Here is a 27478-nt window from a genome sequence, read left to right on the forward strand (position 1 = left end):
GAGACCAGGTTCACCCTCACCCCTGAGCACGGGCAGGCAGAGCTGAGACATCTGTGTGCTGGGGGAACTCCGAACATCTCACCGCACGGCTGAATTAAACATCTGTGGATACCATGCAAAGGCCCTTTCTGCTTCTTTAGCCTGGACCTTACTTGTAACAGTTCAGGCTGCTAAACTAAATTGTGTCAAGGCTATTAGGATAAAATGGCATCAAAGAGGAGATACTAGCACCCTAAGAAACCTGCTATAGATTTTCCATATTTTCTTATTTTAATTTACCCAAGCAAATATGGCAATCTAAGATTTTGTACAATATAAAAGTAAAAAAAACCTTTGATAGTAATTAATCTCTATGAACTAGAAAAATCTGAAATATTTTACTTGTTCCAAGATGACAGTAATAAACTATTATAAAATTGTTTGCTCATTTCCCCTCTTTATCTCACTATACTACACCTTTAAATCCACAAGAAGTTAGAAAAATTCTTCCTTATTCTGAACTACTGGAATCAGAGCTTATGAATATAGATCTGTACTATTCTGCCCTGTTTCCCCAGTCTAGTTCCTATTATAGGATCTGGAATTGAAATTCCAAGTTTTCTTAGGAGTACTAATTTAAAACAAAATTTACAATCTCAGTAGATTGCTGTGTCTTTTTCTGCAGGAATGAATTCTCTCTCCAGTTTACATTCTAGCTGAGTGCGGTAGTTGGAAAAGTTGCACTTTCCCACAGTTCATTATCCCACTTCACAAAATTATTTTAGACTCAGGACTTGGCCTTTGTGTATTCCAAGACACAGCAGTGTATTTGTGATTTAGTGTCTATTGCCCTGTGTTTCACTTTACAATATCACTTTGTTGCTTGTCAAAAGGAAAATGTGCTCAACTACATTTTACCAAACTAATACAAAATATGGAATATAAAAACATGTCCAGATGTGCCCGTAAATATTATGAAAACAGAAGGTAAAAGTGTCTAACTGCCAAAGTCACCTCATCACCTGCATTCACAGCATTAGAAGCACAGAATCTTTAAGACTGGAAAAGACGCTTATGGTCAAGTCCAACCATGAGGTAGAAACACTACCACCACCTGCACCATCAAACCATGTACTCATGCGCTGTATCCGCAGTTTTTTTTGAACACTTCCAGGTATGATGACTCCACCACTTCCCTGGGCAGTCTGTCCCAATGCATTACAAGACCTCGTAGGAAAAAATTATCCTAATACCCAATCCATCTTCCCTGGTGCAAGTCAAGGACATTTGTTTCATCCTGTCACTTGTTACCTGGGAGAAGACATAAACCCCAACCCCACCACAGCCTCATTTCAGGTAGTTGTAGGGAGCAATAAGGTCTTCCCCGAGCCTCCTTTTCCCCAGCTTAAACACAGTTTAGGGCACCTGGCTTTGTTGAATCACATACAACTGGCATTGGCACATTGAGCCAGCCTGTCCAGAACCTTTTGCAGAGAGCTTCTACCATCCAGCAGATCAACACTCCCAACCAACTTAGTGCTGCCAGTGAAGAGGAATAATACTACCTCTTAATTAAAGATTCTCATTCAGCACAGCAATATCTGTAGAAGAGGTCACTTCATGTGATACAAACTACTTTAAAATTACAAGTTTTGAACAAAACCCCAAGTTACTGAATTTCAACATCTGCTTTTCTATTGACTAGTAAAAATTTGAAAATTAGCATCTCATTATTAAACTAAGTATATAGAGTATTTTAAAGTAATCTGTGGTGGTTGAAATTGTCTTTCACGAATTTCAGACACACAAAAGATGGCATCAATATGAAAAACTGTGGGTTTTTAAAAGAATTTGATTTCAACACAGAATGTAATATTTTTGAAGCACCCTGGGTGCTGCTGAAACACAGAAGTCTGAGAACAGTGGTAGTTTTGCATGAGCTCTATCAAGATATTATGCATTTATTTATTTAACCAATAGAAGTATCAGAGAACTTAGTTCAAGTATAACATCCCTTGAATGTCACAATACAGGAAATAAAAAAGTACGTAGACCATTTTAAGCTACAACTCTAACATTCTAATAGCTTTTTTTTTGTTTGTTTGTTTCTTGCATTCTAGCTACTAAATATCTGATATTCCTGTCTCCTTTTTTACAGCTGATGTTGAAATGTCTTTCTGTACAGTGCTGCAGCAAGAAAATTCTCCAAAAAGCAGTAAAAACTGTTTGGTTTTTATGGAGAAAGAAACAAGATTGGAAAACAATATAACAGAAAGATACTGCCAGATAGTCACATATGTCAGCAAAATATATCTAATCACCACAGTTCTAATTTTGAAAATAGAAAAGTTCCATCTACAAACTGAGACATACATCTATGTTATCAGAGTTTCCTTTTGCTGAAGTTTTAGAATAAGTACTTTCAAGAAAAAAAAAATAACTCTGTGATGTGTGTGCATAGCATTAAAATACTTTGGGTCAGAAAATTCAGAGCTGAGTCCAACCTTAATGAAAACTCGAATTTTTAAGACTATTTTATAGAATTGTATACTGTATCTGTACTTAGACAGTTAAGGCCTAAAACATTGCAGTGTTTCAATCTGTCTCATTTATATTTTGTTTTAATGTTTGCTTTTCCTCACAGCTTGACTATACATCACAGCCCTCAACCAAAGAAGAAATTGGCACAGTGTACTATTTCAACTTAATGGCTAGGTTATACATGAGCAAGGTAGTGTTAAGAACAAATTAAAGAACAAAATGCTGATAATACAGAAAAGTCCATTCCTATGATTTATAACACAGAGATCATTACATTCAATTCCATAAATGCAGTGGAATTTCTCTGTGACTAATTCATATGTACATCTCTATACTCATCAAAACACTGAAAGATTTATTTTAGCATTCTGAATTTTATACAGCTTCTTGAACAACTTTTTATATTTTTATATAAATAAAAATATATATATTTATATAAATAAAAAAATATATATTTATATTTTTATATTTTATATAATAGCCATGAAAAGTGATACCTCATTTTAATAAAATAATACATGCATAGAAGCTTGGTAATATTATGTTCTTCTTAATTCAATGAAAGGTGCTTACATATGTTGTATCAGGACAATTGCAATCTAACACAAAATGAAATATCTGTATTTTGAAGACGATATAAATGGGATACAGACCAAAAATTATTTGCACAAACACTTTAAATAATAATAATTCTGTTGAATGATTAGTGTACTCAAAATAATTCAGATCCTTTACAACATGGTGTAAATATTGATGATGAAATTAAGAAAGATCACAAAATTCTTCAGCCAGCTACACATACAGCTTGATCACTATTTCTTTTATGGAAAAGAACCCCAAACTGTATTTTCCAGTGTATTCGGATGATGAGAACTTTAAAGCTATTTCTTGGGGTTTAATTTGTAAATGTGGTAGTGGATCACACACCTTTAATGCACAACAGATTTACACTGAAACACTTTTTATGGCTTCATATAGTTATCAAAGAATAGAACTCACAGTTTATTCGATGAGCTAATCTGTGAGTTTTCCTAGCCAAGTACAAAAACATTCGTAACCATGTGCTACCATACAGGGTATCAGTCATTCCCTCTTGTTGATTAATTCAGATTGAAAAAAATCCTTTTTTTTTTTCCCTATAAATAGGAATTTATTTAACATCTAGGCAAATTTACACCTAATAATTTTCTATTAAATGGTTACCAAAATTATCAGATTACTATTAAAAAATATTCTGTGTATCTAGCATGTGGTACACACCTCCTAAGAGCAGCAAACACCAACATATATTTCAAATGCATGACATTCTCCTTCACACAAAATCTTCAGACTGCTGTAATTCCATATACTATATCACATCTGCCAGTTTTCTCTGGATTTCTAACTTCTCCAATTTACTCTTTTTACTACAGCCTGTTAAGTTTACGAGTACTCACAGCTAGAAAGACAGGTGTGAGATTAGCATCATAACCCATGAACAGCAACTCAGAAGCAGTTTCTTCTGATTGTACAGCTCCACTGAAATGGAACCAAAACACATGTACTCAAACTGCCTTGCTTGTAAAGATAAATACAGACAGAAATGAAACAGCTTTAATAACTTTTACTTCAAATTATATATATATATATGGAATATTATATATATATATATATATATATGTATATAAATGATTAGTAGTACTCTCATTTGCTCTGACTGCAACTCCTAAATGCATTCCTAAATATTACAGAATTACAGAATGAACTAGTTTGCAAAAGCCCTTTGAGATCATCAAGTCTAATCTATTAATATTTCAAATTGGAAATTCAAGTATGTTTCTAACAGTAAATTATATTAATCACTAAATAAATGATTATATTAAAACCATTATCATGTAAAGGAAATGTGTAATATTATTGTGAAAAGCTTTCCAAGACCCAGAGATGAAGTTAACTTCAACAACTGATAAAGCATGATATTAGATATGTTTTTCTGAGATGATATCACGTTTCAAAGCCAGCACTATTAAAAAAAATACAAGGACAGCTTTCTTATAAGTAGATGAGAAACAGTCCTTTGTAAGTTAAATTTTAATTTCTAAGAGGAATCACAAAAAAGATTTAGCATACAATTTGCATGTTTATATATGGATACAAATGCAAAAAAAATGCACGCATATGTATGCAGATAATTTCTTTTAATATAACTGTGTATTCAATGTTCTCCACAGAGTTTGAGTGTTCCTTTCATAGTTTGTCTTTGTGATAAATACTATAGGGCCTGTGCATCTGTATGGTAGTCCTGATGTACAGCTGAGGGACAGAGATGTGTCTTTTTTTCTTTAGCTATAAATCCACTTGGAAACTTCCAAATCTATTCTGGTTCTCCACAAGTTTCCCTTTGAAGACTTTTTTTAAATCAGAGTATGGTTTACAAAACAAAATCTTCCACAGGAAGTCATTATTTAGAGTGATTTATTTTAATCCTGATTAGATGTGAACACAACCAAGGTGAAATACTTTGCAAAATAACTGAACCACAACAGTGTATGTCTGATTGGGCAGGAATTGAGATTGGCAACAAAGGGAACTTTGTGGTTGATGTCTATTACAGGCTGCCTGATAAGGACGATTATTGATGAAGCTTTCCTCCTCCAGATACAGGAGGCATCATGCTTGAAGGTTCTCTTCCTGCTGGGGGACTTCAACCACCTCAACATCTCCTGGAAAAGTAGCACAACTATTTGCAGTGGGGTGGAGAGGAGCCCTTCTGAGAAGGACTTGAGGGTGCTGTTGGATGAAAAGCTGTGCATGAGCCAGCAATGTGCACCTGCACTTTCAGAAAGCCAGTCATGTCCTGGGCCACATCAAAAGGAACGTGATCAGCTGGTTAAGGGAAGTAATTGTGCCCCTCTGCTCTGCCCTCATGTGACACCACCACATGGAATGCTGCGTCCTGCTCTGAACTCAGCACACAAAAGCAGTTCCAGAGGAAGACCACAAAAATGATCCAAGGAAAGGAGCACTTCACTTAAGAGGACAGGCTGAGGTAATTGGGGTTGTTCAGCCTGGAGAAGAGAAGTCTCCCAGGAGACCTCATAGCAACCTTCCAATATGCAAAGTGGGCTTACAGAAGAGCTGGGGAGAGAGTCCTTTTTCCAAGGGCTTGTAATGAGAAGGACATAGAGGAGAAGTCTTTAAACTTTGTAAAAGGGCAGATTAATATCCAATATTAGAAAGAAACTCTATCTTGTGAGGGTGATAAGGCACTGGAATAAGTTACCCAGAGAGGTGCTAGATGCCCATCCGTAGAAGTGCTTAAGGCAAGGTTGATGGGCTTTGAGCAACCAAATCTAGCTGAAATGTTCCTGCTTGTTGTAGGGGGGTTAGACTAGATGACTTTTAAAAGTCCCTTCCAACCCAAACTACTTCTATGATTCTATGATTTCATAAGGATTTTCAGGTTAGTTTTCATTGCCTCAGGCACTACCATAGGCTATTTCCAATCCAGACGCCATGCACTCCCTTTAACAGAAATGCATGAGATAGACTATGTCTGCCAGAACTCATAAGCCTGGAAATTCTAGGTTTGGAGTCTGCTTGACTTCAAATTAATGAGTGATTTGTCATGGAGAAAGTCATCTAGCAAAACTTAATTGCCTTTTCTAACACAAATATTCAGGAATTTTAGATGAAGTTAGGGGGTCGCACAAACAAAATAACCAAAAAATTTATCTCACAAAAAATTAGACTGCAAATGAATTAGACCCAGTGATATGAAAACAGTTAGCAGTGAATTTGGAAATGGATTCAGACACCTAGTGGAAGGAGACATGGAGTTATCAACACATACTTGCCTGTTTCCATACTATTCTATAGGTATACATAATTGATCAAACACAATATTGTGCAAGACAGAGCTTTGATCTGGTCTCAGTATTGTAAGTTTTTCATGTGTTTATGCTGTACACCTCAGTTGTTCCTATAGCTAAACTGCAAAGATATATCAGGGGAGAAACAGTCCTACTGCTATCCTGACAGAATGCAAGTACATCTTTTACCAAATCACTCTGTATTTTCACCATAGCTGTATTTTCAGATGTAGCATTTGAAGCATTAGATTTTTCCAAAACTGTATACTCAGAATTCAATTTTTCCATGACTTCAAAAATCAAACAATTCAGTGAAAAGTTTCCAATTGCAAGAGAGGACACCGATATGGTGAAAATTATACATTAACATGTCATATCTCATTATATCATCTCAGGCAGTTCATTGTAAACCAATCTGCCTCAGTATATATTTTACCATGTAAGACTTCATCAAGTCCAAAAGTGGAGTGATTAGATATGTTTAATGTTAAAAGGAACCTTATGATTTATTAATCCTTGTTACTTTTTCTTCTACCTAAAAATATATTAATTAGAAAAGGTCACATTTGATTTCAAACTCCCAGACTAAGCTCAATTTTGAATTGATATGTCACCTATGGATATACAGTAGTAAAGACTAATTAAAAGCAGGAGAAAATTATAGCCCAATGTTGTTAGAGCAACTGCAATTAATTCTTAAGTGTCTTGGACAAATAAGCAAAAATACTGACGTGTGTCCCACACAAATAAGGAAATAATTTTGAAGAATAGGCAGAGTGGCAATAAACAACATATATCACATGTGATCATTTGTGGCTTGATCACGGTCACATTTCAAAAGACTTAAAACATTAAACCTGTTTATTGCTTTTCATAAACGTTACTGTTTTCCTTAGGTCTTTTGAAAATAGTCACATACACTACTTCAAATGAATTATTTTAAATTTGTTACAAACACATGTTAGCTCTGAAAATTACAGAAATACCTAAACATTTAATTGATGAAATAATCTCTTTAGTAATCACAAATTAATCAGAAAGAACACAATACCTCATTGAAAATTTAAGAAATAACTTTTGTTATTTGTTATTTTTTATTTGGTATTATTATTGAACTTTCGCTTTTTGGAAAATGGTATCATACAGCAATAACTCTTCACCTATTTTTTTTTAAGTCTTTTAAGTTTGGCTCTGATGTAAAGCTATTGATGTGCATCCTACAATCCTGTTGATAACCTATGTAGCACCTCATTAGGCCACACCATTTCTTGACTCCCAAGAAGAGTGACATAAAGAAGATATACTGTTGTACAGTGCCTCTCTGAATGAGACCTTTAGTGTGAAATAAAAAAACCCCATATTTTTCAAACTTGCCAAGTATTTGAAGGCACTGGTATGAATGAAAACACAAATGTACAGCACCTTAAGGGATTGTGGATCAAAACCCTCTTGGGGTTTGCCCTGAAGTTCTATTACCAGCCATCTCTTTTAGTTGATCTTTTCAAATATTGGAAGAATTTTTTCAACTATCTAAAAAAAATCCTGCCTTCAAAAGATCTGTAAAGACAATGTTATGTCTTCAAGTAATGAAAGAAGTTTGAAATGGTTTCATCTAACAGAATGGGTACTTTTTTGTAACATTTTATAAAAAAGTCTATAACACATTCCTGGTGAGAACTCTTATATTCTTTGCTATGTACAAGATTCATAAATATCAATGCTCACATTTATAAGGACAATGCCATCACAATATTTTTAGGTGAAACTTATTTTTTAGATAAAAGTTCTTTATAGCTAAAATAACAAAAAAATCCGCTTTACCTATAAATGTATAGGTGGTTATGAACAGTCTGAATAGCAGAGATCTAAAAAGTGAAAAAGAATTTAATAAAATTCAGAACAAGTGAGTTTTCCAAGAAAAGTGGTGCCAGGGTGATTAACTTGTTTTTTTAGCTTGTTTTTTGCTCTGGGAATTTAACTTGTTTTTTAGCTCTGGGAATATATACAAAAAACCTTACTTGAAAATGTTTACTCAATCAAAACCATCATTAGACTACTCTTCCTGGGCAGCATGCAGAGTAAACTAATGCATACACAGTCTGCAGGTGTTGGACATCTCAGTTTCAAATGGAAATAACACAAACATTCTTACATTAAGCTACCCCCTTTATACTCTAGAACTAATGAACTCTAGAGGGACAGAGAAATACAGAAAATTTAGGATCCATTGAAAAATACAGGCTGAAAAGCAAAGAAATGGGGGAAAATAGGAGATACCAGAGTTATAAATTTTGAATTTTGTATTAGGCTGCAACAATGAAGTTTCCCAAGCATTTGCTGTAAGTACAAATTTAAACTAGATTTTACAGGACACTGTTTCTAAATAAATATTCAGGTTTACTTCTCCAGCTATAATCTCAATATTCCTCAATGCTGGACAAATCCATAGATGTGGCTTGCAGAAACTTTTCATGACACAGAAACCAAAACCATATTTTGTTTGGTGAAGGAAGGAAGATGTTATTAATGACAAAGCAAATTTGTCCTTTTCTAAGTATGTGTCCAACTTTCCTAACTGCTGTGTCCAGTTCTGGGTCCCTAATTCAGGAAGAACATTGAGGTGATGAGCAGCTCTAGAGAAGGACAGCAAAGCTGTTTAATGGTCTGGAGCACAATGTTTATCAGGAGTGGGTGAGGGAGCTGGGGTTGTTTAGCCTGGAGAAAAGAAGGCTTGCAGGAGACCTTATGCTCTCTACAATTACCTGAAAGGAGGTTGTAGTGATGTGGATGTCAGTCTTTTCTATCAGGTAACAAGATGACAGGATGAGAGAAAATGGTCTCCATTTGCATCAGAGGAGGATTAGAACAGATAAAAGGAAGACATTCTTCACTGGAAGAGTGATTAAGCATTGGAACACGATGTCAAGGCAAGTGGTAGAACCACCATTCCTGCAAACCTTTAAAATACTTAGACTTGGAAACCTGGTTTAATGGTGTAGATGGCAGTACTGAGTTAATTTTGGACTTGATTATATTAAAGGTTTTTTTCAACCTAAAGAATTTTATGATTCTATGTAGCTGTCAAGAGAATATTTAATACTATTTTGATCTGACATTTTGCTATGAAAATAAAGAAATTTGTTTTAGTTAGCATGTGTCTTTGAAATATTGACCATAGTCCTATTACATTTACAGTTCCATTTTCTAATTATCTAATAGACCATTATATTTCTTAGTTTTAAGACAAGAAGGTTATAGAGTGTCAGAAAGTTAAAGAGAAAAAAAAGTCATACTATAACCTTTATTTTTGACAGTTTTCAAACAGCAACTATTCTGAACATTTGAAATTATTCCTATCAACATGATTTACAGACAAAGTTGAAGTATGCAAAAACTCCAATAACCCTCCTAAATACTTTAAAATTTCAAAAATCTAAAAAAGATTCCTATTGCTGAAAATGTGCTAATGTGATTATTGTTAGCTCATTAAATGAACAGAAAAAACTACTGTGTGCCTGGAAATCTGTAGCTAAGGTCCTCATCCTTTTTTAGGATAGAGAAAACAGTCAAATCCTAGCTTTGTGGGCAGAATAGTAATGTCTTTTCTACGACTCAACAAACAAGCTAAAATTCAAGTATGTTTATAATTAAGTAGTTTTAATCTACAGTCAGGATATTTCATGCGAAATGCAATGCCCTCAGTGAACATAAAAGGTTTTCTAAGTTTTAATCTGATTACTTCTCGGTCTTAACCTTTATGCTTTTCTAACTTTATCTCTAATATCTGCACAAAATGTATTTAGTTTGTCTAATACTTCTATTCCAAATGGGACATATATCCAGCATTTTAGTACTGATTTAATGTATCATGAAAATTTGCTTGTTTTTGCTGTTGTTTTATATTGGGAAAATATCTGTAGCTACTGGACAGTTTTTCAATTTTGTTCTTTGAATATGACAGAATCTGATTTTGAAATGCAGGCTGTGTCATGACTAACAATGGCTTTTAATACTTTACCATTACAGAATCAGCATTACTGTAATGAATATTTAAGAAATTAAAATTTTCTTCTTTACTACCTGAATGATAGGTCAGCTGTCACAGTGGCATCTGAAATTTTTCCTTGTACAGTAGAACTCAAGTTTTTATTCTATTTTAACACATAATTCTCACATGAACACTGAAAAGTCTGAATTGAGGCTCAGTTTAGCCAGATTTCTACACTGGACAGTGGATATTAATTGATGCATATAGAAGTATTTGTACAGCTTTTCTTCCTTGGTAATACCTTTCAAGCTTCTGCCAGTCCCTAGCACGTACAAGATAGAAATTAGACCAATCCCTTTCTAAAGTCATCTATGGTTCTAGCCTCCATGACATCATCTGGCAATATGTGATAATTTAAATATGTCATAACATTTTAACCAGAGTTGCTATTCCTTTGGCTTAAAATTTCACTTGTTTCATCACCAGTCAGCCCCCTTTGAAAATATGTATACAAAGAATTTCAGAGTGTGGACTTGTTTACAAAAAAGGTATACTCATGTTGTGCATAGCACAATTTACACTAACCTCATGCATGTCTTTTTTCCTCTTCTAACCTTACCCTTGCATGGTTACTGTCATGGATGACCTATGGAATGGAAAATTAAAACAAAAATTTAACAGAATTATAAATTATTAGAAGTGGTCTAACAACTGTACTAGAAATCAGAAAGAAAACAGCTGAGGAAGTAAATTAGCCATATCTGTGCTGGAGCTGAACAGCACTGCCATCACTCTGAAGCTTTGTCTGAATGGAACTGAGTGTGTGTGCTCCTGAAAAGGGGTGAAGGACACTAACACTATACACCAATGGCCAATACAAGCTTATTCCCACTGCTATGCTGGCTCTGAAAGTGAACATGGCTAAAAAACCAATCTTCATTTCTTCAAAGATATAATATTTCTTCAAATATTATAATCTTTGTAACTCTTCTTTAAAATACAAAGAAATAATGATTACACTGGCTCCTGAAAGAATCATAGAATAACCAACACTATATGGTGGACACAGGTATGAAAACATTTAGTTGTTGTGTGAAACACTATGTAAAGAAAATGAAAACTCTAAATGCTGACTCACTAACCACAACAAACTGGCATAAAATCACTCTCTGGACTGAAAAAGAAGCCTATAATTAAACAGAGTACTCAAAGAAATTTGGATAAGAACTTCTCCAGAAAAGAGCATCCCTGCACTTCTGGAGAAAATTAAAATGAGCACAGATAAATCCTGTCTATTTACAATTGTCTGTAGTAGTCTAGGAGGCAGACTTTAATATACCTCAAGTCTCACAAAGCAATTTCTGATTTAATTTTCTATTTTTTGCTTTCATTTTAGTACTTGATGCATAAAAAGTAGAGAAATTGGCCAGCACCCTTCTAAGGGAGAAGTGTTTCCTAGTGATTTCTTCTGATTCTCACAAGGAGCATGCAGTGATCACTGCTCCTCAGTCTGCTACTACAGGGAATTATCTAGCTCCATCAGCATTCTTTTCACAAACTTAAAAAAGCTGGCTGCCTAAACCTCACTTCCCAAGTCATCTTCCCTAATCTCCTCACCTGCCTTATGGAATCCATGAAATGTCTGAGACCACTTTTTTTCACATCTTTGGAGATAACTATGATGCCCTGAGCCTAAAGGTGACAACACTGGTATTTTAAAATTTTACATGAAATGCAGCATTAAGATGAGGATGGGATTTCTAGAAAACCCTATTTTAAAACTGTCCCTTTGGAGATACTTCCAAGAAGCAAAAAAAAGTGCCAATCAGAGGAAAAATCAGCATCTTCCTGTATTATCATTTTCTTTATATGTAATGTTTCTTTAGTCTTTCCTTTTCCTTTCTTCTGAAAAAGAGCAGCACAGGAAGAACAGCTGCAATTTCTTTATTGTTACCTCTCACTCAGAATACTAAAGTCAGACATATTTCATCACCTCATAAATTGTCAATGACTTAGCTTTTCTTCCTCTCGACCTTCTAATTCCCTTTATGCTGTCTCACATCATCTCCTTCTCTCTCACCTTACCAGATTTGACAAAGTTCTCTCCCTCTAAATTCAGTAACAATTCCTCCAATTAAAATTAATGGATCTCTAAAAACCCACAAAAACAGGAAGTGAAAATTATGAACTAAGTGACCTTTTGCACAAATCTTTAGTTAAAATATCAGAACAAAAGCATCTTATATAATAACATAGTACTTCTGGTTTAAGGTGGTAAGAAGCCTTACCAGTACCACCATACCACCAGATTTTCTGGTAGTTTGTTTTTTTTTTTAGAGCACAGATTTTTTTTTTTTAACATTTCTTCTCCCAAATATTCAAGCTAACGGAAGAATTCTTATGTAGATATGAATCAAAAAAACCCCATTTGTTTCAGTTTGGGTAATCTCAAGCTAAATTAATGAGTACATTCCATTTCTGTTCTATATTAATATTTTTAAATTAATTAAATCTGATACATAAAAACATCACATGCAGGTTACATATGTACCAATTTTCACATTTTAGCATGAGAAATTATATTTTAGAATAAATTAGTGTAAATGTTTTTATACATTTTCACTGCTTTTGCATTCTACTTTTAAAATAATTTACTGCAAACAATCAAAACATGAAGATAATATATTTGATATTGTTAACCTTAGGATCATGATAGATTTTATTATGATGTGGAGATTGTAGGTATAGCTTTTTGAAAAAAGAGATTTTTTTTTTTTTAACTGAAGTGACAGAAAAAAAATCAATTTTTACCTAGCATTACAAACTGCAGAAAAATGGAAAACACAAAAGCTATGCATAATTTTCTTACACTTATTTTTAAGTTTCAGTTTGAGAAAAAAAATATTATTTTATCTGCTTATTTTTATCAGGAATACTGGTTTCAGGAACACTGTTTTTAACCAAGAGTATAAAAGAGGACAGGCTGCTCAGGCCCACTAACAATTCTGTGGTTCTTCTATGTTTGGGACAGATTTGTCAATGATCTCACCCATATTTTTTCCATTCACACACACCTAGAGGTAATTTTGAACCTCACACAAGGGATATTATTTAGCTTTGTATTCCACATTGTGTTTTTACATGTGCTAAGTGTGCTGAATCTAAGGTAGATGAGAAAAGCAGATGACAGTCTTTTAAAATATTTAAAATATTTTAATTATAACTGTTTTGCAAGAGAAGATCTGGAGAAACAGACAATACTTTTTATGCTTGTGTTTTTTCTTTTATCACTTTACATGCATTCAGACATTTCAGAAATATTAATCTAATGGGTAATGCTCATGGGTACATTTAGAGGTGTTGCATAAGGATATAATTTACAGATGGATTTGATGGGTTGATGGTCGGACTCATTGATCATTAACTTCTTTTCCAGTCTAAAAAATTCCCTGATTCTATAATTCTATTGGAGCTGTTACCTTAATGGCAGGTTTTAATTTTGTTAGGGAATACATAAAACTTTTAATTAATTTCAGAATTTTGACAGAAAGGTTCTAGCCTGTCCCTTCTAACCTCAAAAAGAAAAATAGAAAACACAACAGATTATTTCTATACATTCAAATCAACATTTACAATTATTATTTTCAAGATTAAAATATACACCATATTTCTTGGGTTTTGTTAAAGAATTTTGACTCAAATTTCTAGACTTGTTACATTAAATGCATATATGTTGAGTAACATATTGCAAGTGATTCTGTTCCTTGGGGAAAAATTTTACAAATTAATTTGTTGAAATACTTTCAATTCCAAAAATTGTAGGATAATTGCAATTTTTTCCTAACACCCTGCCCTGTGTTATTTCCTTTTTATATGCATAGTGTGAAATGTAATTGTTTACATTTTTTATCTACAAAATCTTTCTGGTTTTGAAAGTAAGAACTAAATTCCCCTAAATTCCACTATTTCCAGGATCTTTTGCCAAAACCTCTGCCCATCCTACCAAACATGCCAAGAATAATCATTATATCATGCTCTGTATGAATACATTGTTCCAAGGCTTTTGGAAATACCACTCTACTTAATCAGTGTGTCAAATTATTGTGTCCTTTTAATAGTACGTTATTTGTTCCACTGAATTATTTTACACTAGGACTACAGATTCTAAAATCAGTTGAAAAATGACCCTTATAATGAAGACTAGATAGAAAGTAGCTGTGCAATTTAAAACTACTTCTCTCTTAAGGTTAACAAACATCTCTTAAGGGAAAAAAAAGTAGAAAAAATACAGGATCCTCAAAAGATCGGATACTGTTAGGTTTGAAAACTTATCAGAAATTCATGGAATAAAATCTTCAAAATACAACCTTCAGCTTGGGAAATCCCTGAGCTGTGGACTGCCACATGCCAGAAAGTTTCATTTTATGCTTGATCTGCTCTTATTTTTCATAGTATTTTTGACTGGCTACTATATGAGACAGTATATCAGACTAGGAGGTGTTGATCAAATTCAAAACAGCCATTCTTTTCTCTTCTTCAAACATTTTGAGAAAATACAAAAAAAAAAAATCTGAATTTTGCATGTATTATAGACCCCATCAATTTACATTAAAAATTACTAGGATAAAACTACATACCCTAATTTCCTATTAACTCTTGCTTCGGTAAACAGCAGAATTTAACTATTAGGTTCATTGTTCCATCTCCTGTGATGTCAACAGAAATCTCATCCAGGCGTCAGGAGTAAGGGTTACCAGTGAAATCATAACAAGAGGCTATTGATATTTTACCACTAGGAGTAAATCCACAGTAAGTATTGCCTCACTGTGACTGATGATAGATTACACTTCAAAAATCAACTAGGCAAACAAAGCTTTTCAAGACAGAATTAATACCATTAGTAACTTAAAAGTTTAACTTTTTCTTCCTGAGCCATATTTAGCCCTTTGGTTTATGAAGTATTAGATGGATGGAAATATATTTTAGTAGGTGTCACTTCACTGCTTACTCCCCTAACACCCTTCTCCCTCTCCCCAGACAGATACATTTGTAAGGACAGTGTTCATTCCTAACAAATTTTCTAGCATTTAATGTGCAGCTTCAAGTTGTGATATGGTTCACTTGAAAAAGAAGTGTAATATGTGTACATTCTAAAATCTATATTGACTGATAAAAACAACCAAATGAAGTTGTCATCTCTCAATTGGAAACCAACATTCACTGCGTTACAGTTTATTTGGTATCTTTCAAGTCCCATTCTCAATTTTTAAAGCACTTTCTCAGATCTAATAACACATCACAGTGAAAAAACACAGGACATATAGACTGACTTTCAGATTAGTTTGCTGTTTTCAAGTCTGTAACTAGGATATCTGATGTGTTAATGGATGGGAAGAGGAGGCAAAAATATAGACAATTTTGTTCTTCCTTGCCATTTTTAAGTGACTTTAAAAATCTGAGTATAAGCTAGTTTAGCTTCCAGGGAAAGCATCAATTTCTTTTGAAACATTTACTGACTAATCTTCCAGTTAGGAAGTATTTTACAAATAAACCAGTGACCTCTTTTCAGTTTAGCTGTAAATGTTAGCAATATCTGAGAAAGAGGACTTTTTTTTCTTCATAGTTGCTTATAAAGCATATAAATAGTTAATAATTTTGCTTTTGGGAAGGGGGCACATAGAAGGCTGGAAGCTCGGAGAACAGACTGAAAAACAAAGCAGCCTTTAAAACCCCCCAACTGTTCCCCTGCAATTAGCAATTTTCTCAGACTGGCCACTTTCACATCACTTTAAGAACTCTGTGCAGTTGCCCTATGTAATCCAACTGATTAAGTATTGTCAAATAAGGGAAAACAATAGACAGCATTCATGAACGACACATTTCAGGCATGACCCATCCACGGAGTCATTCCTTGCTCCCACTGGCACAAGTGGTTCAGAATAGTCCATTCTCCTACTGTCCCAGAAGAAAAGTTGGTATGCATGACACACCCCTCATGATTCCTAACCAAATACAGTCATGCCAGAAGAATTTCCTGATACTATTTCAGCAATATTGACTATATAGCTTGCTTTGTGATAACTTTTTTTATGAAACTATTCCAAATACCTGTTCGGTAAGTTAGTTGCGCTACTACCAGCAGTGAAGCTGCATTTAATGGGCAAGAAACCCAAATTGAAGCAGTTAACATCCTAAGAAATTATGTAACTCCTACTTCAAAAACCAGCAATGAACTTTTCATTAGGTCACCTACCAAGGGTAATACTTGAATTCTGAATATCCACACAAGAAACAAGGACAAAGGAGTCCTCTAAGAGTAACAAAGAATCCTTTTATTAAGCTTCAAGATGGGACTGAAATACAATGCCTACTTTCTTAATAAGTTAACAGAGGGTTAATAAAACCACACTGTCAAACATTAAAACTGCAAAACAGTCCCAGTTTGTTGCTGCAATTTTTGAAATTTCAGCTCTCTCATGCCCATACTTTTATTTGGAAATCTAATTGATTTTATGTTTTGGAAGCCTTGCTAACAGAAATCTTCTGATGAAGTAAAATGCAGCTATAAATTTATTCCCAGTAAGAGGATCTTCAGCTTGCCTTTTGGGAGCAAAATAAAAACAACAATGGAGAAAGACCCATGTTTTAAAGTAGTTTAAAATATTTGAAGTACTGTCTTCATCTCTAAACAAAGATGCCTAATTCTGAAAGTCATACCTCTACAGCATTTTCCCCACTTTGTTTTGCAATATTAAAGCTATTAATAGTATAAAGGCTTAAATAATTACTGCTGATCATGTGGCATGACAGAAATCATATTAAAAGGCCTCTAAAAATCTATCTAGCTTTATAATAAAGAAAAGCAAGTGTTGACATATGGAGAAAATGAGAGTGATGCCATAGAAAGATAAGGTAGACAGAAATATAAATCAAGTGTTTGGAATTGTAACATTTGGAAAAGATAAAATGAAAACCTTTAAATAATGATAAAATAAAGGTAGTTGAGAATAGCATAATTGGTCTCAAGATGGCAATAATATTTAACAACGAAAGTTTAGAGGTACCAGGTAATGTGAAAAAAAACCCCAAGAACTCTATGTTTTATAATACTAATGTAAACCAGAATTGGTTTGCTTAGTTTTATAATACCTAATTCTACCTTAGTACAATGACAGCCATTATGTGTAAAAAATACTGTGCTACGAAAATACAATTACATAATTATAAAGAAAAATATCTTGTAAAATAAGTATTTTTGTATCACTAGGTACGACAAAGTACAGACCACCCTGTAATTTTCATTTGTATCAATATTATAATACTAGAAAAATAAATTTGGCAACATACTGGGAAGTGCTGGTATCTCCCAGCACAGTATGTGTCAGGCTTGCATGCAGGCTGCAGTGGTGGTGAATACTTACATTCTAAGTACAATGTGCTTTGCAGGTGTAAAACTCCCAGCAAACACACAGAGGAGCACCTCAGGGAATGTGCAGAGCTCTGCCATGCTGATAATACCTTAAGACCCCCGTGCTACCAGCCAGGGTTGGCTGACAAGAAGTGTATATGTGCAAACATGGTTAAATATGCATAATATGGATGTACAACTACTTGTAACCACTCGCAAATATTCAGCACACTAAGCATTTTATACACAGAGTGTTATTAGTGACTTGTGTCTGCTATACAGCAACACAATGCTACATGCTTGAGTTTTTATATGTGAGGAGGCCTGCTAAGTCCCACTGAGTTAGTTACAGGAATTATGTTTAAAAAATTAAAAATGGACCACATATCCATGTGATTTTTTAAATCAATTATGATGCTTAAAGGCAAATTTTAAGAGTCCTGTGTGCTGGACTCTTGTCACTTCTATAGTTAACATATCTGTGTATTCTTGCTTCAAATTCATGTTCTTAAAATTCTAGTTTCTACAGGAACTTACTTACATTGTACCAATAAAAAGTATTCTCCCTAAAATTCTGTCCAGAAATACATGAAAGCTATGAAAGTTTTTCTCACAAAGAGACTTACTCAGGTATCAGTTTAAGAAATTGAATGCCCCTTTTAACTTAGAAAATGATTAACAACTGATTTCTTAATGGGTGAATTCAAAAATGTGAAAATATTTGAATAAATTCTTTCATTCCACAGAAAGATTGGTTAAAAAAGGAGTAAAAAAGAAATCAACCAAATAAGGAAAAAACATTAACTCAAAGGAAAGTATAAAAATCTTTAAGAAATTGTAAATTGTTAAAAAATAATAAGATTTTGCTTTCTTAGTGTGTATTTTAACATTGATTGCTTTTATAATTCAGCCTTTAGCTAAGACAATCTGAGATATTTAAGAGTGTGAGAAAATTGTTCAAATCAATTTTCCAATTTTCTTAAAATTCAGGTTTTGATGACTAGTGCATAACAAAGATCACTACAGTCAGAGGAATTTAAAGATCTCAAAAAGTGGAACTCTTACAGTTTTAATCTACTGTTCACTTTAGAAGTTATTACATCATTCCTAAAATTTGAAATTTCTATTTTATGATAGTCAGTGATTTGCATTAGTTGTCAATAGATTTATCTGCTTTAAAATGAAAGCAATATCTTAAAGCTCATAATCCTGCAAACCCTTAAATAACATTCAATGTATACCCAAGGCATATATTGGAATGCATAGCACTGCCCATATCCAAACATTTTGCACACACTTAAGTATTTCCTGGAAGAGTGGTTTGCACTTCCATATCTTTAATTTCTTCAATGTAAATTCCAAGAGAGAAGTATTTGTGAACTGAACAGGTTTTACATTATTTTTAGGAAAAAGCCCCAAAACCCTAACAACTATAATAGGCAAAAGGCAACCCTCAGATTAGAATTTAAAAAAAAAAAATTAAAAGATCACTAATCAGCCTTAAAATAGAAACAAAGTAAAGAAATAAAGGACTGTATTAATAAGGTTGACAGCTGAAAAAAACCCCAAACCTCAAAAACCCCATGAACCTAGCAACCAAATCCTGTTCACTTAAAACTGTATTTATAGCAATATGTGCTAAAGTAGTACTATGATAAAACTGAAAGTAACCTGCAAAAAAGGTTCTTGCTTGTAAGTAAAAAAGCAAAAAGCTTCAGAAGTTTTATTTTGCAAATGGTATCTAACTAGAGACACATCTCAGTAGTTCCAATGAATTTTCTTTTTCTCAAGTATCTTTCTCAAATTTTACCAAGTAATTACAATCTTTCAAAGAAAGATTTGTTTAAAGAAATTGAGAAGCCTGGAAGTCTTTACCCTGGTATTTGGATGATTTTATCAATAAAAAGTGGCTCTAAGATTTACAAGCAAGATAGGTATTACATGTATTGCACATGTACATATCTTACAAATTTTAATTTTATTATTTTTGGGAAATTAAGTATCTTTTCAAAATGAATTCTATCTGGGTACATCCAAAAAGTTAGCACAGTCTGAAGGTGTCAATGAACATTCTTGACTTCTAATATAAAAAAAAAGAATGGTTTGTGGATTGGTGTTACAGAGAGGAGAGCATGAATTTAATACTATCAAGTAATTTGTGACTCTGATACTTTTCATTTAAATACTGAAAATCTGATTTTCGTTGGGCTGGGAGAGTATGCATTCTTTTTAGAAAGCTTTTCCTTGTGTGAAGTACAGAGTAACAGGTCATGCACAATGCCAGTGTGACTTTACAGTGCATTTGGTGGCAAACATCTAAGAAGGTAGCATACCACTGTGGTTGTTTCAACATCCTATCTACATAGTTCTTAAGTTTATTTTAAAAATTGCCTCTGGTAATTCTTTCTGACCTGCAGACACTTTCAGTCTTTAAGCAAACCACTTTCCAACTGATAAAATTCAAATATCAATCATACAGACATGTTATGCAGAAATGTACAGTTGTACAAGACAAACTGTTCTAGATGCTACGTAATCTAGCTTTGAAAGAGTGTATAAATTCTAATGGTCCAAACAAGCATGTCATATCTAGGGGCAAACTCAATAAGCTTTATGCTATACCCAGGCCTTTGGATTTATTCCAGCATGCTGGTTTTAACCCCAGCAAGGAAATTGAGGTACAAATAAGCCACTCCCCTTCCTCCATCCCTTCGGGTAAGAAAAGGACATTAAATGAGGGAATGTGAACTGCAATAACAATGTACTAAAATAACAGTAACAACATCAGTGTTAACAGCAAAAGTACACAAAAGAGGCATTTTACCACCACCTGCATTTCTTGCTGAAACCATGCCCTCAGTGATGATGTGAGTACTGCAGAATAAACACAGTGGTCACACCCACACCATGCAAAAAACTTCCACCCCCCTATCTCTGGAACTAGATCATCCAGCACAATTCAATTTCTGAGACTACTCCAATAGACAGAATAACCCATGAGGCCCTTACAGAACCATAGTAATGTAGGACTTACGTGCCGTTTTAGCATTACCAAAATGGTATAAAAATTAATATTTCTCTCATACTCTGTTATAAACTGATCCCATACGTAAAAAAGCCCAACACCAATATAAGAAGCTAGAAAAGTGAAATAACAGAAAGAAATATCCTTTATGTTAAAGAGAAACCATTAATTTGCAACAGGATTGAACTCACTTGTTTCACATAACATGCACATTCAGTGAAATGAATATAACATCTCCAAATCTATTCTATCTAGAAATTAGATTATCCTGTTTAAACATTTCATTCAGTTACATTATCTTCTCTCAAAAAAAAATGCAGAATCCCCCCAAAATGTGCAGACTCTATCAACAGTGTACCTTACAATGGCAAATTCAGACCACATCAATAGCTCTGATGTGCTGACAATTACTTTCAGTCCGTTTATTTCCTAACCAGTCCATTACAGAACTACTTAAGGACTCATTCATGTATAAAAGAGAAAAAATCTGTGTTCTGGTTGGAAGTCCGAAAGTTTCATATTGCTAATTTTATTAGATGTTTCACCATTCCATTGACACAGCTAATCTAGATTTTTTTTTCTATCAAGAAAAGCATAATAGGCCAGATATCACTAAAAATACAACTCCTAATAAAAAATGCTGTTTAACCAAGCACATACACAGATAATAATTTATGTGAAAATGTGATTTTCAGTTTCATTTTTAACATATAAAAAGCTAAAAGAATCTTAATGTGGAATATTAATAGAATATTTAATGGTAGGGAAGACCATGATGAAAAACAATGACACAGATGAAACTATCAGAGTTTCATGAAAAAAGATGTTAGTTTACTGTGGATGTTTGGCATAGTTATGTTGATAGGTGTTTCATGAGGCAGAAAGAGAACTTACATTGCATTCTACTAATTGAGAATCAAAGTATAGGCACAGTAATTTCTATTAAACATAAAAGTCTTCACTATGTAGCTGTCCTTTTTAGAAAGTGAGTGAAACATGCAAGCTTATAATACAAAATTGTTCAAAGATCTGGAATAAATTTATACATTTGGCACTGAAGATATCTTGACCTGTTCACTGATTCAAATCTCTTACATTCAGTGACACTAAACCTTCTCAAAAGATACATGCATATATATCTCGGTTGTGCATTTTCTAAACGGTTCCAAATGAACAGTAGTTTGTGTAATATAAATATTTGTCGATACAGAAATGAAGAAATTACTATGACTTTTCTATGGCTACAGAAATATTTAATCCTTTCCATTTTTTGTAATACATGGCAATGGGGACCAACTGAAGTGCCTCTTGCTAAACCTGAATGTTGTAAAAAGTATCCCTGTGCATCAATAAGATCATCTCTTAATATAGCTAACTGGAGCTGCAGAGAAAAATCTCTAACTTCAGCTTCCCTGCTTTTACAATCAAACTTCTGTCACCCCATTTAATGCTTCTGCCAAACTCTCATATCTATGGAGGCATAGATACAGTCTCACTGAGTTTCTCAGCCCAGCGTCAATGCAAGCTGTCAATAAAAGATAGGTTTGCTAGCTGTAAAATACAGTAAAAGAGCTTCTCATCTAGCTCTCTCAATAGACCAAAATCCTCTCCTGAGGAACTCATAAAATCTTGTGGAAAGTTATAAAACTCTTAATATACCACAGGGAAAAATCTTCTACAGACAGAAGGATTGGCAAAATGACCTTATAAGTTTTTACAATCTATAAATTCTGTGACACTTTTTTTGAGTGAAATGCAAGCCTCGACTTCATTTTCTGCTGTTGTTTTGGAGTTCACTTACTTGAAGTAAACAGAGAAATCAAGTAATAACCAAAACCCCTTTTCCCGTTCTACAATTAATATCTTTTTTCCTAGGTCATGTGAATTACAGTGTATTGTCTATATTTCAGAGCATAACACAAACACATGTGCACACAGACACCCACAATACAATTTTTTTTTAACTGTAACTTATCAAGAGAAAAGATGAGCGGGTTGTTAGGATGCAGGAAACATGTTATTTTGTATCTTCAACACTGTTTAATTTTGTTGAGTTGAAGAAGCTCTGCACTTACTCAACTCCTATTTTGCTAGAAATGCAGAATACCTATTCCACTGTCTAAGAATAATAAAGATGAAATATTACACCTGTACTTTGCAAATAAACAAGGAAAAAGACAAGTTAAAAAAACAGGTTTCAAAACTTTGGTTTTCTGAAGGAAGAAAGATTATCAAGCAGGTTATTATGCACACTAATGGGTAGATTTCTTCCATATGCCCAAGAAAACTAATTCTAAAATCAAGCCTGAATATTAACAGGAATGACTGAATTTGCTTTTCATTGATAAATATTTTGGTACTATATTTTACACACACAGTAGTGTGCGTAAACAAATAAATACTAAAATATAATTTTTCAAAAAAATGTTTTCATAAATATGTTATGTAGTGTGTTCCAGACTTTTGGGAAAAAAAATAATTCTAAGATAAATATTACAAGATCTAATTGTTCAAAAAGGATGAAAAAAAAGCTAAAGCCACCTTCTCTATTTAATACACGATAGAATACTGTAAGAGTATAAAACCACTGAATATAAAGAAAGCAATTATAGACCTCATAAATATATACAAATATCTGAAGGGAAGGTGTCAAGAGGATGAACCAGGCTCTGTTCAGTGGTGCTGGGCAACAGAACAAGAGGCAATGGGCAGAAACTGACATACAGGAAGTTTCACCTGAACAGGAGGAAGATCTTCACTGTGCAGGTGATCAAACACTGGAACTCCCCAGAGAGGCTGGGGAGTCATCATCACTGGAGATTTTCAAGAACTGTCTGGACACAATCCTGTGCCATGTGCTCTGCGATGAACCTGCTTGAACAGGGAGATTGGACCAGATGCTTCACTGTGGTCCCTTCCAGTCTGCCCCATTCTGTGACTATAAACAGGCCAGTAATATGCTGATGTTAGAAATAAGAAAACTTTTGAACAGCTGAGTAACCTATTCTTGCTACAATCTTCTAGTCATAGTCAGTGTTGTTTTACTCTAATTTACCCCAAGAGATGTATTAGTGAGAAGCTCAGCTACCCCATCTCTGTGATCTGTTGTACCAGTGATAAAAATAGGAAAGCTTAAAAAAAAGAGAAATGTTCACATGGTGTCAGGGTAGAAAATAAGCCTTTGAAAATTATTTGCTGAAATATATTTTGTCCTTCCTGTATTTTTCTTAATGTATAATTATTCTTTAATGCGCACGTGTAATCACAGAATATTGCCAATAGAAGACACACATGTATAAAACGAAATCATTAATTTCTATAAAACTTTTTTCTTATTGTGACTCAAAAAATTCCAATACAATATGCTTTCTACTATAACTTAGGAACTATATTTTAATGCCAGGTTAAATTTAGATAACACAGCATCCAGTAACCAACATGCTATGGAATAGTGCTATGTAAAGAGGATGTATATTATGCAAAGACTTAAGTAAAAATATAGTAATATGCAAAAAAAAAAAGGCATATGCTCTGTTGACATATGAAAAAGAGACTGGCCATTGAAAGAGCCATTAAGAGAGCTCTGATATGTGGAACCAATTGGATCTGTGACAAATGAGGGGAAACACTTCTCCAAATATGTATGGTAGCAAAAGAAAACCCAAAAAAACCCATGTAATCAGCTAGGCATTTATCAGCCAGCAGTGTTAATTCCTTAGCAATACCTTTTTTAAAAACAACATTCCAATTCAACCAAGTACTTTGGAAAGCTGAATTTCAAAACAGTATCTAGAATGAAAGAATTCTCAACAAGTTTGTTTCATTTTAAACACCAAGATATAGCATGTAAAAGTGAACACTGAATGGTATTCCAGGGTACAGAGAAACCCAGAGGACAAGTTTCACATGGCTAAGGAGCTGTCCCAATTATTTAGATCTGAAATCTGGCAATAAGCTGAGTTTAAATTTCAAAATGCTATGAAATATAAAGGTAGATTTATATTTCATAAAGGTTTATATAGTCACTGTGTTGCCTCTGGCAGTGACTGGTGATGTGCCTGGAGTAGAGTAGCATAGAAACACTGCACAAAAAGCAAAACTTCATAGCCCTACTCTCCATGGGAAATGGCAACCTATATATTAAGAATTTCCTCTGAGCCAGACATAATATTTCTAGATTTCATACTCAGAGAAATAGTATACTATTCTTAATTGTATTTTGCAGCATTAAAATCACCACAAAAAGGCAGCAGAGTTTGCATTCTGCTGATGAGCTGCCTGCATTTGTTGCACAGTGCTCTTGGTAATCTTTGCTTTGCTTTGATGAGAATTTGTCAAACAGCAGGTTTTCTGTAAAAAAGTTTACATATAATTCATTCCAGTCTTTCAAAACTGGTATAAAAGACAAAAAATATAAGACACAGACACGAAAAACATTCCCAAAAATAGGATTTGAAATACACTAAATGTTATTAAAGGCCAAGCAGAACTAATGAATCAACACTGTAAGAACCATGCTATGAGCATTTTCTGTGCATTCACATAGGGAAAAAAAAAATATGATGCCAGCCATGAAGGTGAACAAAACTATCCTGCTATTCTTAATTGCTACTTCATCTCACCACTCTTCAGCAAGGTAGAAGGTATTTTTCCAGTAGCAGCATGTGGTTCTATGTCAGACTCCACAGGCAGTTATGCTGTGAGTTTTGGAGACTCCTTTATATTGTGATGGTGCTCAAAGAGCATTTTATTCTCTTTTCAGATTTTGCATTCTCAGGATCCTCCCTTGTTTATGTAGATATTTATATGTACACACACATATATGGAAAAATAAAGAGAGCTGTATATTGTTCTCATGCACGGACAAGTTTAATTTTTATTTTGCTAAATAACAACTACTATATCAGAATAGGAAATTATATTTTCATATGATAAAAAATGAAACTAATTGATTATTTTGATGCACTTCAGGTTTTGCTTTTTTCTTTCCATTTTTTGTAATCTTATCTAAATTTTATTTTCAAAATTAAACAGTGAGTCTGTAAACATAGACATATGTGTCTTTTTAAGATGAGACATAGAAGAAATTGAAAGCACAAAAGATCAGCAGCCACTTCTCATACCTAATTGAAAATAGTAATAAAAACATAGGTCATATGCCTGAATATGGAATCGGAGGGTCAGCATAAACATTTGGACAGTTATCTCCTGTACAGATACCTGTTATATTTCTCAAGTGGCTGTGGTGCAAAAAAATTACATTTTACAAATCGTAACACTACATTATTCAATGAAACAAAGAAATCAAATGCCAAAGATATGAAAATAGAATTATCCTAATTTTCTTTAGCAATAGATATGTAAGCCAGATCATTTACACAAAAGAGTAAATGCTTGCAAAACCAGTCCTTCATTTCAGTGGTGAACCAGGGAAATACATTAATTGAAGAACTTTATATGCTAAAAGTTTCTTTACAGCTTAAAAATACAAGCAATATTTTTCCTCTCTTGAAAATATATAAAGAAAAAAAATATATAAACGAATAAACAGCCCAAAAATAAATATAAAAACATCTCACCATTCTGGGTCAAACAAAGACCTCCCTGAAGATACTGATTTTTAATGGAAATGCCAACACTGTATGTAGTACTGTGAGCATATATTGTTTTAATATAATTTATCATCTCTGCTGCTCTTTTCCATTTCCAAATTGAGCCCAAGAGGCCCAAGATCAGTCTCTTAATCAAGTTTTTTGTTGACTAGTATTTTCAACTTGGTGTAGATTTTCTGACTGACAATATAATTTTGTGGCTCCTGTGTTTTCCTACTTCTTTTAATTTATCACTTGAAATAAGTGCACTTGGTGGATACTTATCAAGTCTCTACTTCCCTGGAGGGCTACAAAATACAATTTCCATGTTTGCTGTTCATGGCCTAAATACAGTACATGTGAAAAAGCAAGAATGGTCTTCTAAAGTTAGTGGGCAAGCTGTCCATAAAACAGTGTCTCTAGGGGTTGGATTAGAAGAATAAACAAAATAGATTTTACCTCAGTGGGTGTAGATTTCTAAAGGATTTAGTGCAAGAAACCTGAGAAGTCTAGTGATATTACTTGTATAAATATTCAGTGTCTAAATGTCTGCAAAATATTTTGTTACATGCTATAGCTACTTGACAAAATTTCATACTTTATATTTTTTTAAGACATGCTCTTTAAAAAAAAAATACACCTGCTTAAAATAAAAAAGTTAAACCAAATAGAAAAAAATGCTGTTCATGTAGGGTTTTGCTATGAAGCTGATAACTACTAAAAATGTGAAACAGTACATTCCTGTGTTTGAACAAATATATGACAGAATGCACTATTCAACCTAAATTTAGAATAAGCTTCTGTTTTTTGCTGAAGATATTCATTAACTCATTTTGATGTTTCAATTTGGATTAATTAAAAGAATATAGAAAAAATTTAAGCTTGAATTATTGACTTATAGCTCAATTCTAAATTTCTTTAAATTTATATTATTAATGGCAAAATGCAACTATTTATGTTTCATTCCTGAAGTAATGTGTCTGTTTCATTTTTATTTTTTTAGTAATTCAAAATTTCTGGGAAATGTGACCAGACATCAGATGACTCTAGGCAGAACAGGAACAGTGACATTTTCTATAAAGATTACATTGGTTC

General features: G+C 33.5%; 1 protein-coding gene across 31 annotated transcripts in view; it reads right to left on the bottom strand.

Annotated features, from left to right (window-relative positions):
• Positions 1-27478, bottom strand: part of TENM3 (teneurin transmembrane protein 3) — a 1286597-nt gene that overhangs the window by 798395 nt on the left and 460724 nt on the right. Inside the window, exon 5 of one of the 31 annotated variants that reach the window (XM_085578769.1) lies at positions 10945-11005. The exons of 29 other annotated variants lie outside the window; for them this stretch is intronic. The gene's annotated coding sequence lies outside the window, so the exon portion shown is untranslated. Of the gene's footprint in view, positions 1-3956; positions 4015-10944; positions 11006-27478 lie in introns of those variants that run through there. One more of the 31 variants, XM_085578778.1, reaches the window with a different exon arrangement.

The sequence above is a fragment of the Lonchura striata genome, chromosome 4 (assembly GCF_050655825.1).
Source record: "Lonchura striata isolate lonStrDom1 chromosome 4, ASM5065582v1, whole genome shotgun sequence".
Lineage (NCBI taxonomy): Eukaryota > Metazoa > Chordata > Aves > Passeriformes > Estrildidae > Lonchura > Lonchura striata.